The sequence below is a fragment of the Desmodus rotundus genome, chromosome 6 (genome assembly GCF_022682495.2).
Source record: "Desmodus rotundus isolate HL8 chromosome 6, HLdesRot8A.1, whole genome shotgun sequence".
Lineage (NCBI taxonomy): Eukaryota > Metazoa > Chordata > Mammalia > Chiroptera > Phyllostomidae > Desmodus > Desmodus rotundus.
The window spans coordinates 150,424,853-150,438,443 of NC_071392.1; the positions used below are offsets into that span (position 1 = coordinate 150,424,853).

At 39.0% G+C, this 13,591-nt stretch overlaps 1 protein-coding gene across 1 annotated transcript in view; it reads left to right on the top strand.

Annotated features, from left to right (window-relative positions):
* Positions 1-13,591, top strand: part of LOC139441028 (teneurin-2-like) — a 2,123,458-nt gene that overhangs the window by 1,219,924 nt on the left and 889,943 nt on the right. The window contains exon 8 of the mRNA XM_071221851.1: positions 1,048-1,117. The gene's annotated coding sequence lies outside the window, so the exon portion shown is untranslated. The remainder of the gene's footprint in view (positions 1-1,047; positions 1,118-13,591) is intronic.

Here is a 13,591-nt window from a genome sequence, read left to right on the forward strand (position 1 = left end):
GGATCTCACTTAACTTCTAGGAGCTTAAAATCTGTTTAAAGCATTTTCGCTAGATAACAGTATTTCCATAACTGACAGCAGGATTAAATAGATAAGCATGTGGCAGATTAGAACCACCAAGACTTTAGTCTTAAAAATGAGGTAGTGCTACAAAAAATTTAAAAAATATCCCAGAGAACAAAATTTCCTATATGTCATTGGAGATAACATAATGAACTATTCAAACTTGTAACCCGTAACCTCAGAAATTTTCTTTCATCTTCTGGATACTATAGTGGTAGAAAAAAAAAAAAGAAAAAAAAAAAGCCCTGTCACGTCCAGCCACAGTCAATTAATTCCTGGAACTGGATTAACTATGAGAAAACCAATTCAAGTAATGCGAGACTCACCAGCTGTCAGGCAGGGTTAGTCTCCTTGGAGGGACCACATACATATTTTGTTGCCAGGGAAAACAGCCTAAAACATGACCTTGTTTCAGAGCACTGGTAAATTCCTGCCTCATTCGTACAAAACCTTCAGACCTCCAAGAGGCCAGAGGGGACTGATTGAAATTCATGCCTAGCAGAAACAGTGTCTGCAGTCCTCACCACACTCCTGTACACAGTATTCAAAAGAGGATCCCAAGGACTTAGCTATTGTCTCAGCTCTGCATTTGAACTCTGTTTATGTACAAACATAGAGCAACTAGTATTTTACAAAGGGCAGGGATGGTTACAATGAAAGTACTCAGCATTATCAGACACCCCTATGTTGGCATCCGTTCCATTCTTTTTTGTACCTGAAGCCTTGGTTGGTAGGTTGGAAATACAGTTGGATTCTGTTAAACAGTGTGGGAGGAGTGGGGGGTGGAAAGCAGGGGTTGTATAAACAACCTTGAGTGTGTGTGTGTGTGTGTGTGTGTATGTTTCCTAAAGACCAGAAAAGCAAAAAGAGTCTATTAAAAGAAAATCCTAAAGCAAATCTGTGGGTTACTGTGCCCATCTGGGTCTTCACTGACTGTGTTCCACTAGATAATTTGACTGGAAACACCTGTTGTTTTCTCTGCAGAGCCATTGGGAAGAGAAGGTGTGCAGCCGGAGCTTAGTGATTAGAACATGTGGTTGTTCCAGGAGCCTGGGTAAGTCTGGTAAAGCGAGAGTGTAAATACTGGAGTATGCGTTCTTTGTCAATTCCAGGCTAGTTTCGGAGAAGTTTTGGCGCAGTGCTTCCTTGCAGTTGGCACTATAGACTATTTTAATAATGTTTACACTCCGGTTCTGCTCCCTATCTCAACAAGCTGGTAAGAGAAGCCACATTTAAACAAGCATCCCTGTATCTTTTGCTGTGTCTTGAAGAGGGTAGCAGGCTATTCCCCAGAATAGTCTGCAAAAGATCTTATCCGAACAAACAACTTTAATGCTAAGCAAAATGCCACATATGTAAAATAGGTATTGCTGGATTATGGAAAGTGCCTTTTTAAAAGATGAGGGAAAAGGACTTAGTATCAAATAAATCTGTCAGCATGGGGAGTTCCAGAAATAGTTGCAAAGGTAGTTTGAACTGCTTGATATTGCAATTACTATTTACTTCTTCAAATTAGCCTCCATTATCTTATGAAAGAATCTGAAGAATAATTTATTTGACTCTCCAGGGGCTTGTGGCCATATCATGAATAGATGTTTAAAAAGCCTGTTAAGAGTCTTCTAAAACCTAATTTACTCTCTGTATCAAACACTTTTTTACTTATTGCTTGTTCCCATTTAAACACCCCCACAACCCAAATTTCTCAAGAAAGCCTTTTTCTACATTAGCGTTAATGTATTGGCAGGCGGGATGCATATCACTCACCCTGAGTTATGTGCATCAAGAGAAACAACGAAGTAAGTCTGCTTTGTTCTTACCAAGCTTACTCAGTCTCCCAGTTACAGAAAGAAGAAAACAATACGAACCATCTCATCTTCTTAATTGGAATCATACAATGAATGTTGAAATAGGGAAGTCCTTGAAATAGTACCCAGAAAAAAAGGAGGCTCAGAATGCTAAAACAACTGACCCAAGGCTCACAAGGAGATATCTGGCAGATGCGAACGTCCAAACAGCCCTCAGTGCTTGATATTCCCAGTTTTATTTGATTGTTCTGGCTCTTACTGCCTGGTCATAAAGCATCAACTGAGCAAATGCTTAAAAATGCAGAGACCTAGGGTTTTCCCTTAGAAGATCTGCATGAACAGTTCTGGATCAGAACATGAGAGTCCTTTAGACGGGTGCCCCAGGAAATTATTATTATAATACAAATACTATAGAAAACTTTGTGCCATGTAATTTTCTTTCGAGATCAAAGGCCACTACATATCATGTAAGCCTATATAAACATTTCTAAAATACATGATTATATATTTGTTTTTAAATTATCTATATTTGTATTGGAGACTTTGGAGAAGGTTTACATTTGTACCTGTGCGATATCCATCAATAAGTCAATTTTTCTGGAATCTAATTTTATATTTATTGGATTTATACATCTATATTCTGTAATATTGCCACTTCTTAGACTCCGTCTAGAGTTTTGACCATTCAATGGACATTCTACTGGGTAAGAGATTGAATCCAAAAATGCACCGAAACCATACCAACTGAAACGTGCCGTAGAAACTGTTGGTAGGCAGCAGTTAAAACACTTGCCAAGTGAATGGACTGCTACATTTGCATTGTGTGACCTTCCTAGAAATAAGGCAAATTGTGCGTCCATAAGAGATTAACACCCTTAAAAAATCATTTCCTCACAAAAAAAACCCCACAGGTTAAGAGAAAATCAGTCTGTTGACTGCTGTCCATGGTGCTAAGAGTGAACTTCCTGGGAAATGGCACAAGATTCCACAGTTCTCCCCTAAGTATGAAGGGTACCTGCAATTATTTAAATAGACATTTGACTTCCAGGTAATTTTTAGAGGAAATAAGGAAAAACACATAAGAGTTGAGTTCTTCTTAAAAAGACAGACTGAGCCTCTGAGCCAACATGGTTTATAGTTTAGCAGTTTCTGGGACTGGGTACTCCTTGTGTGAATTGTGTTTGTACACCATCTCATTTGACAATTAAAATGGAAATATGTGGAAGCAGCCACTGTTTGTTTTCCTCAAGCACCATCGGTGGGCACTGCACTGAACAACAGGCAGGGCCGGTGAACAAAGGCTCTGCCCCCTGGGGCTGACGATCCAGCAGCAAGACAATGCAGACCGGAGCAATTCAGAACAAGCTTGTGGTGATTAGCAACCTTTCCAAGTGGCCTTCTTTGCAGAGTGGGTGTGGTTTTTGTTATGTTTGGTTTTTTGTTTATGAATCAGTGGTTGGGGGGAACATGTACATGAATTGAGAAGCAGTTTCATCGATAGGGACTTTGACAGAAGACACAAGTCACCCTTGGGTGAACAGACCGAGCAGGAAAGAAGATTAGGAGAATAGTGTGATCAGTAATTAAAGATTTCAGGGCAGGCTATCTCTGCAGTGCATCGAGAACTGGAGAACTCCTGGAAATACAAAGATAGCCACATCATAAAGAAGAGGATAGGAACTAAGGCATTTAATAAAGAAGAGTCCCCTTCTAGAATTTCAGGGAAGGATATTGGTTTGAAAGCATGCACAGAGAGCAAGCAGGGACAAGAACATGTGCTGTGTTCTTCAAAATTTGAAATTTTACTTCAGCCACACAGAAATTCTGGCAGGTGTTTGACAAATGAATTCTGAGTTGGTTATGGGAGAAAGGGTGTCATTTAGCTAGAATTGTATGTTGAGATGTCATGAATCCGGAGCAATGGCTGTGTGAATTCAAACATGTTTTGGAACATAAACCCAGTATTCTGTGTGTTGTCTACATGTGGGTACAATGCTTCAGGAAGAGCCACTACTGGAAGCAACGAGGTGTTTATTTTCACTCTGTTAATAATAGCTAGTACTTCTTGAGTGCCTACTACAGCAAGGCAGAGTTCTCAGCGTGTCTTATGTCATCTCCTTCTTTCCTCACAGTCTCCCTGTGAGGTAGGTAATATAATTATCATAAACTCCATTCCACGGATGAGTACATGGAGGCACACAGAGGCTAAGTAACTTCCCCAAAACAGAGTCTGGCCTCAAAGTCAGTATTCCAATCACATTGCTGCAAATTTCTCTCCAAATCCAGATTCCCATTCTGAAGAAAAACCAGCCTTGATGGGATCCTTCTATATTTTCCTACATGTTAGGGAACGCTAATTTATTTTGTGCTGTGCAATGCCATGTACATATGGGAATATACATATATGTTCTTCCTATGGAGTTTGAATTAGCTCAAATCTACTATATGAATTAGTGAATTAGAATAAATAAGGTGATATTGTTTGTGCCAAGTGCAATAGATTTAACATCTAAAATTCTAGGTGAAATATTAAGAAATAGGAAAGAACACCATGAATCCAGTCAGCCCCTCTGAAAGAATAATGTAAAACTGGGAATTAAACATGAAATAGATTAAACTTTGAGCCCATGAAAAATATTAGCAAATAGCTTTTCCTGTATTTGCTTCCTTGCAGAAGGCCTCAGAGTGGCTTATGGCAGCCAGTTTCTACATAATACAACCAAATAGATTACAGGTAAATGTAGAATTTAAATAGCTTTCCTAATGTTTATCCCAGATGTAGTGATTTTGCAATGCAGGATTCTCTGTATATTTGTGACTATTTTTTAGGGGTTCCCTAAACTTGCTTTCTATTTTTTATGTCTTTTTTTTGCCACACCTAATCTATCTCTTTATCCCAGGAGCTTTTATAAATTCTTAAATGTAAATTATTTCAGGGAATAGTGTATTATAAAATACAGTAGGCCCCAGAGCACCTTGGATTTCCGACGGGCAGACACAAAACCCCACTGCCGTAGGAAACCTTTGCTGCGGGAGGTCTTATGAGAGTCCCAAAAGAACTGAGACCTCTCATTTAAGAACATGAGAGAAAAACGCAAGGACATTTAAGCAGCATCATTTCTTAGGAAGTGTGAGCTTGCGTGGTACCTGTGTTCCTTGAGCTCGAATGACAATTTTTCTTCACGTCTTCTCCAACCCCAACAAGTGCTTCACCAAACAGGAGAACAGAAAGGGAGGACAATACATTTTAAGTGCTGTGTTTGCACCAGAGTGTCTAGCGCCCCCAGACGGTTTCAAGCACGGATGCATAGACTTACCTGTAATAATGTAGGCTGAAGGAGTTACAGGGGGGAAGGTAAACCTAATTTAGGGAACAAAGGCCTTTAACGTTTTGTTTCGGCTGATAATGGACTCCAGTATCTGGGGCCTAGGATTATCTAACCCCATTCACAAGCACAACTGTCAAATTTTAGTTTTTCTCCATCTGACTCTTCTTTTTCCTCGATCCTCTTTACAAATTCCTTCTCATACGATAAAGTGTGTATTAGATTTTTCCTAAATTAAACAGCAAACACAAAAATACCATGTCTCATTTCAAACAACTCTGGGGTTTCTATCCCTTCACAGACAAAAGTCTCAAAGGAACAGTATGTATTTCTGATTTCACAATATATTTCTTTAGTCCCTGAAACAGGGACTGACAGTCCCTGTACCACTCCACTGAAATATCTTTTAAAAATATAATTAACACTTCCTTTTCACCTTTTAAGTTTTTCCTAAATGGATACATCATTGATATTCATTAAAAAATCAAACAGTCTCTAAATATTTTTGAAAATGTGTACATTATATAACCACACAGTATATAAGTATAGTAGTTTGCATTCATTTCAAAACTTTCCCTTCTGCCCCTTGTCGGTGCGATGGAAGAAATGCCTCTGAGCATATGGACAATGCATCCTGATTCCTTTCATTATAGATTACTTTTCCTATTGTAGACCTTACAATATACAAAATTATACAGTATGTACATTTTGTATCTGGCTTCTATCATTCAGGATAGTATTTCAGAATGTCATCAAAGTTATTATGTATAGCAGAAGTTCATTCTATTTTACTATTAGGTGCACTAAGAGAACATACCTCTTAAGAACATCAGTTTCTTAAGCTATTCTCTTGTTTGTGTATTTTCACATATTTCTCAGTTTGTTGCCACTCTAAGTAGAGCTGTTGAGAGCATGCAGATGTTTCCTTGTGAACAGTTTCTGTGGATAAGAGTGCTGCCTCATAGGACAGATGGATGTATAACTTCATAAGAACCCTCCAAACCACATTCCAAAGTGGGTTACCATTTTACATTCCCACCAGCCATGTGTGAAAGTTCTGGTTACTCCATTTATTTACCAGCATTTGGTGTTTTCAGTCTTTTTAATTTTGACCATGTTAGCACATACGTACAATGTGTTAATGTGATTTTCATTCGCATTTTCCTAATGACTGAGGATGTTGAGCACTTTATCTTGATCTTAGTGTTCAGTTATGAAGTGTCCGAGTATTTTGCTCATTTTATCTAGTTGGTTTTTATTATTTGGGTGCAGAAATATCCCCCTTCATACCGTACACAGGAATTAATTCAAACTAGAGTACGAAATGAAAGATAAAGATTACCAAACCCACAAACTTTTGAAAGAAAAATTAGGAAAATATCTTCACAACATAGGCAGAAATTTCTTGGCTGGGGCAGAGAAAAAGCACTGCCCACATGACAGAATAATGCCGTTAGATTTAATAAACATTGGAAACCTCTGCTCATCAGTGCTAACCACTAAGAAAATAAATGGGCAGACCACAGAGGAAATATTCACACTGCATGTATGTGACAAGTACTTGTAGGAAGATAACTGATTTTTTTTAATTGTCAAAAATATGGATTTTTAATTTCTCCCTTTTATGACTTATTTTTGTCACATCATTTGTTCCTGTTTGGCCAAGTACTTCTTGAAAATGGATTCCTTTTAGTTGTTATTTCCCTTATTTTCTCATTTTTTATTCTAACTCATCTATTTTAAGCATTTCTGCTGCTTCTCCTTGACTTATTTTCTGATATGTGACCTGAGATCGTCTCCCTGGTTATCACCTCTTTCTTCTCTAACTCTGTCCCGGGGCGGTCTGAATGCTCGCCACTCTCTGTGCAGTCTGTCAGCCAGCAGCATCCATGATCTCCTCTGGTTTGTAGAACCCCAGCCCGACCCACTGCTTCAAATTTGCATTTTAACAAGATCCCCAGGTGATTCTTGCATGTACACATCACAGCTTGAAAAGAAGTAGTATCGTAACTGGTACCTGCGGTTTCAATTGTCTTCTCGGCTGATAGTCATATGCATTTAATTCGGGCCACTCGAATGTGGTCCAGATTTATGTCGCGGCATGCCGAGGATCTCCAGATGGCTGGCATTGACATAGGTGTGTAAAACGCAATATGTTCAAGCACACTCATTTTTCTTTGTATATCCGTATCTTAGTTAATGAAGAGGTGAGTCAATTTTTATTTGATCATATTAATGACTAAAACATTTTAAAGAGATCTTACATAAAACAAAAATGGTGTTTCAGTGCACGTTTCTTAATGCTGTTAGTCTTGGACGGCACAGGCTGAGTGACGGAGAGAAAAGGACAATGTAAGGAAAAATAAATAATAGCAAAAATAGAATAATAAAAACAAATGGGCCCTGGCTGGTGTGGCTCGGCGATTGATTGCTGGCCTGCAAACCAAAGGTCGCTGGTTCCATTCCAAGTCAGGGCACATGCCTGGGTTTGGGGCCAGGTCCCCAGTGGGGGGCACAAGAGTGGCAACTGCGCATTGATGTTTCTCTCCTGCTCTTTCTCCTTCCCTTCCCCTCTCTCTAAAAATAAATAAATAAGATCTTTAAAAAAACCAAACAAATGGGGATAACATATATTAACTTTGTAAAAGAAAGATATACATGATCTTTCATTCCAACTAAGAGTCCAAAACTCAAACACATTTTTCTACGTTCAACCCATTCAGCAACTCACAGGAGAGAATATAAAACACTCTGGATTTGCATGTTTGTGACCTGATGTCAGATTATCAGATTTGTATCCCAATTAAAAAATACATCAATAAAAACTGAAAGGAAAAATGATGTTTTATTCAATTACTCCCACTCACCAAGAAAACAAGCCGTTTGACTCAGATGAGAGGAAAAATATGCAAAGGATTTGATTTACATCATACAGTATAAAGACGAGAAGTTACTATTGAATTGCTTTAATGGAATTACACACATCCCTTAGGTGCCAAGTCCAAGGACAGTTAAGTTTTTACTGAAAGTATTTTATTTCATCTAACATGTCAGAATGCCTTTTATAGTCATGTCACAGAAAGGGCTTTTTCCTCATTGTTTCTCTAAGGTGATGATCCAAATTCATGCGTCTCATACTGTTTCAGGTGAAGTTTTGTGCCTCTCCTGGCGCCTTTGTCTAAAAAAAAAAAAAAAAAAAAACACCACAAAGCAAACAAAAAATAAATAAATAATTGCCGTACTTCAGCCTCACCCTCAGCTAAGTTTATAGGCTCACGTGTCAGTTGGCCTGACTCAGAAAGATGGTGTGTTGTTTTCATTGTGTCTGTGGCAATAATAACAATGCCTTTAGATGACATTTATAGAGAGCTTCTCCCCTTCCCTTTGTAGACAGTTCCCTTCCATTTATAGAAGAGTCCCTTCCCTTCCTGATCCGTAACTCATTAAACGCATACAACAGCCTTAAGATGATTACAGAGTTACAGTGACTTTCTTAACACGTCACAGCTGGAGAAACATCGGGATTATCTAATTCCAAAGTCAATGCCATTAACCACTCTAACATAGAGGCACAGAAATTGGTCTTTGGCTTTACTTCCAAATCTTCTATTTGGAGAAATATTTTTTTTCAAAGAGGGAAATCTGTTCCCTCTGTACATCTAGAGGGTGAATTTTCTGTTCTGTGGAGTTAGAAGGAAAGAATCAGTCAGAGAAATAATAAAAATAATGACAACTGTGTGTGCCCTGTGGAGGAGAGAAGAATGAATTACTTCATGGCATAAAGGTGTACTCAGAAAGTAGGGCTTCGAGTAATCCTAGGAAGAAATTTTATTTTTGAGCAACATGTGACCCTCTCCTGTGCCCCAGCGTTAGGTCAAGAAGTACTCATATACTCACTCCTAATAAGGGCAGACATTCATAGGTTTGTCTCTTCTCTTCTTTCTCTCAGTGTCAACATTAGTATGGACCCCAAATTTACCACTTGTACGACTGTACACATGAGCATTTCCGGGCAAGAAAATAAAATGTTCACACTTTGCTGGAATCCTAATCTTGAGCAGAGACCACATCCTCCCAAGGCTGCTGACAGGAACCATGATTTTAATCTCTATTCACCCACACGGCATCGTATCTTCTTGGGGAGGGCATTGCCATATAGTGGGATCCAATGTTCTGGCAGGCTTTTATCTTGCTAGTCTATCATTCCAGTCCCATCTGAACCAGAAGCCTCAGGGGCTGTCCGTGGCTCTCAGTCAGTATGGCAGTTACCAGCTTTTTGTAACACGCTGTTCCAAAGGAGGTGGCCAGTGACTGCGTTTCTATGCTCAGCATCCTTTCCTCCTATTGCATAGGAAATCTGAAAGAATTAATTGGAAAAAATTAAGAAGCATTAGGTTTGCAGTGTTTGACCAGGTTATGAGTTTCAATGAATGTTGATCAATTTCAAGTCTTCTTTCTAGCTGTTTTCCAATCAAGTGCTCCTAAAATTGAAAGTTCAAGAAGAGCTTTTCGGGTTGAACATTGTTAGCTGTATCTTCCTCAGAGGTCAATACTCAGATTTTGAGGGGAGAAATGACTGTAATAATGTAAAATGCACATGGAGCCAGTTAGCTATATATATTTTACAATGTCTACATTTCCCCATGACTGGGACTCTTCCCTTCACTGATATTTTTAAATTTTATGCAACTTACTTTAGATATATTATATATTTTCAGAATATGTTGAAATAATTTAACTTTATTCTAGGGGGCTCAGAACTTCATTATGAATATCGAGTAAAGTGTTATGGGGATGCTGTACAGTTTATGGAGTTTAGTAAGTCAGGCCTTTTTCTAGGCAAATACATTTCATTCATTCATTCACTATTCATTCTCTCTATCTACTTATTGAGATCCAGTTATTTGTCAAACATGCTCAATAAACATCAATGAATTAGCAATGGCTTTGTCCTCTTGGATTTAGTCTAACCTAAGAAGGGGATATAGATAGGATAAATATACATACAAATACATCGTTTCAAGTTATTAAATGCCAAGAGGATAAAGAATAGGATGTCAGCAAAGAGAGGGGCATGGTTATCAAATTCTGATAAAGATTTAGGAAAAGATTCTAAGAAAGTGAAGTTTTTCCAATGAGATTGAAAATTTTAGGATCTAGCCAAAGAAACATCATGTGCAAAGAACGTAAGGTGGGAAGGACCTCAGAGCCCCCAGTGACTGATCCAAGGCCACCGTGGCTGCAGCTAAATACAGACGTGGGGTTTCCAAAGGCATTTGTGTTCTCTGCGTGTTTGATGAGACACAAATTCTAATTGTGTCTTAGAGCAGGGCTGTCGAACTCATTTTCACCGGGGGCCACATCAGCCTTGCGGTTGCCTTCAAAGGGCCAAAATAATTTTAGGACTGTCTAAATGTAACTACTCCTTAACTGTTAAGGAGTTGAATTTACACTCGGCCCTTTGAAGGCAACTGTGAGGCTGATGTGGCCCCCTGTGAAAATGAGTTTGACAGCCCTGTCTTAGAGAGTGATTTACATTTTTTTAAGGAAAATAGTCTTAAAATTAAGGGAAAATGATTGAAAAAGAACTGAATATTCTTAAGAAATAATGAGGATTTAGGTCAAAGGCAGATATAATTCACAAGTTACCTTTATGTTTGTTATTCTCCATCATCTTTTCCCATAAATTACTTGAGAGTCCCCATGGAAATGAAAATGAGTCTGACAGGGAATAAAACAAACAAAATGATTTATGCCAATTGAAACCACAAAGTCATTGTTTCTCAGATTCTCACCTCATTAGACCTCAGGAGCTTCCATAAAGGGTTTATTAAACAAATGAATTGGTATTTTAGTTCCTGTGCACCTTGCTTGGGTGAAGACAATTTATATGTAAAACAAATTAAATTATGGTAAATTAGCATAAAATTTAGTATTATCATAACCAGCAAGTCTCAAAACAATGTAAGTGTCTATTTGGGTTATTATTCAAATAAAAAAGTTATATGTTTTCTCAAAGTCCTGGTTTATTTTACTATATTATAGAAACAATTGTCTTTTGGAAAAGTGATCAAAATGTATACACTTAAATCATGCTTATATTTCCCTTTATTGATTACTTAAATAAGAATGTAAAATACATTGTATTTCCTGGGAGTTGGTTACACACACACACACACACACACACACATATGGGGGGAGGGGGAGAGAGAGAGAGAAATTCTTGGGATCCGTCCGTGGATTGCTCCTTAAATTCATCCTAAGCATTGAAAATCATTAGCCAGTTAATCACATTCACTGCATGCTATTCATAATATACCCATAAAATTGATCACTAAAACTCAGAGCAACAGATTCCAGAATATTTGTGTACTCAGCACAAAACAATTCTAGTGCCTGCTAATACCAACATTATTCCAAAACCTCTCCCTTGTTTTACTTTTTAAATGTAATTAGGAATTTGTTTAAAACTCCCCACTGACGTGAAATGCTAATATTGGTGCAATTAATGAAATGCTAATATTTATGAATTAATTGGTAGCAAATCTTGATGAAAGGAAGCTAACAGAAATCATTTATGCAGAATCTGCCAGAGGACAAGGTTGATCTGTTGGTGAGTTGCTCATTTTGCTTTCAGAATGTTCTTTAGTAAAATAGTCAGTGATATTTAAGCAAATGCTTGTTTGAAAGAGTCTTCTAAGACGAAGTTAACAAGCCGGCTTCCAACATAGATAAATTAACTGGAGATATTGGAGATTATGTTTCTCAGCCACTATCTCAGATGTGCAGAAAAAACATTGTTAAACTGGGGGGTAGCCAGGAACATAGGAAATGGAGTAAGATACCTCCTCTCTCCCCTTTTATTAAAAGGTTTTATTTATTTATTTTTTAGAGAGGGGGAGGGAGGGAGAAACTGAGGGTGAGAAATAGCCATGTGTGAGAGAAACATCCACTGGTTGCCTCCCTTGCCCCCGCAACTGCGGACCCAGTCCACAACCCAGGCATGTGCCCTGACCAGGAATTGAACTGGTGAACTTTTGTTTGGCAGGCTAATGCTCAGTCCACAGAGCCACGCCAGCCAGGGCTCCTCTCTCCTCTTTATTCCTCTCTTGACAACACTCTTCCTTTTCTGCACCATTTTCCCATGAATTCAGGGTCCAGCTAGAGTTGATTCCTATGGGTCTGATTTTAGCCTGCGTGGTGTATTAATATTTTATTATTTAAAACCTTTTCCGGTAGAAGCTGTCTCTGTGGAACTAACCAACATACGATTGTGAGTCAAACAGGAATTTTAACAATGGCCTTTTGGAGATAAACTCTTATCATAAATGTACCCAAATTATTTTGAGGTATAAAGCCTTGCAATGGTGAAAACAATTTATGTCAGCCTTTGCGATGACCCCTTTGTTGTGAGTTGGACCACTTCCCATTCATAGGTAGGGGCTTGAGACTCTGGCAGACTTTGTAAGAAAGTTTACTACTCACTCAAGAGACTTCTGGAAAGAAATCCGTGCAAGGTGGGCACGAACAGGTCCGGGATGTTTTGAATGGCACTGAGGAAAGGGGTTGGACCTTTACCATGGGAAGAGGGTAAAATTAGGAAATTTGCTAGATTTGGGTTGGCAGATTGCGAGGTTTGAATGCCCCAAAGGGCCAAAGGAGGGAGCATGGACCTGCTTTCACTGGTCCGACATCAGTAAGTGGGGTCAGAATCTATTTAACCGGCCTTCCCTGCGAGGGGAGAACGCCACAGCTCCTTATCCAGAACACACGGGCAGCTTCCTTACAGAGGCAGGCAGACAAAGCAGGACACATCAAGAGATTAAACAAATTTGGGGAACCAATATTAAGAATGCTGGGGTTTAGTCCCTTCTTGCCCTCTGTACCTCTTCCCTAAGATATAGTATAGGTAGGATGACACATAGAAGAGCATGCCCATGCTAGCACCTCGTGACCTTCAGATACCTCTTTCTAAAAGGCTGGGAATTGTAGCGGGATGTAAAAGTTCTCCTGCTCTTCCAAAGCTGTGTGCTTGCAGAGTAATCACATCTGTAGAGTCAGAGCTGATCATGAAACATTCACAATAGGTTTCAAAATTAGGCCCCCATGGACACTCATTCATTTATGCATTTGTTCATTCTTTTTTTTCAACGAGTAAAAGCAGGTCTACTTGTAGAGCCAGGTACTCTTCCAGGTGCTGGGATACATTTCTAAGTGAGGTCAATCACTTCTTCCTGTGGAGTTTGCTTTTTGTGGGAGGTGACAGAGTTTTTGTCTTTGAAGCACAGCCTGGGCTGTCTTAGCTGCTCTGACGTACACAGGGGGCTTCACCTAGCCTGGGGGACAAAGGAAGGAAGTCCTTTGGATTGGTGGGTACTCAGCAGCCCAGAACATCTC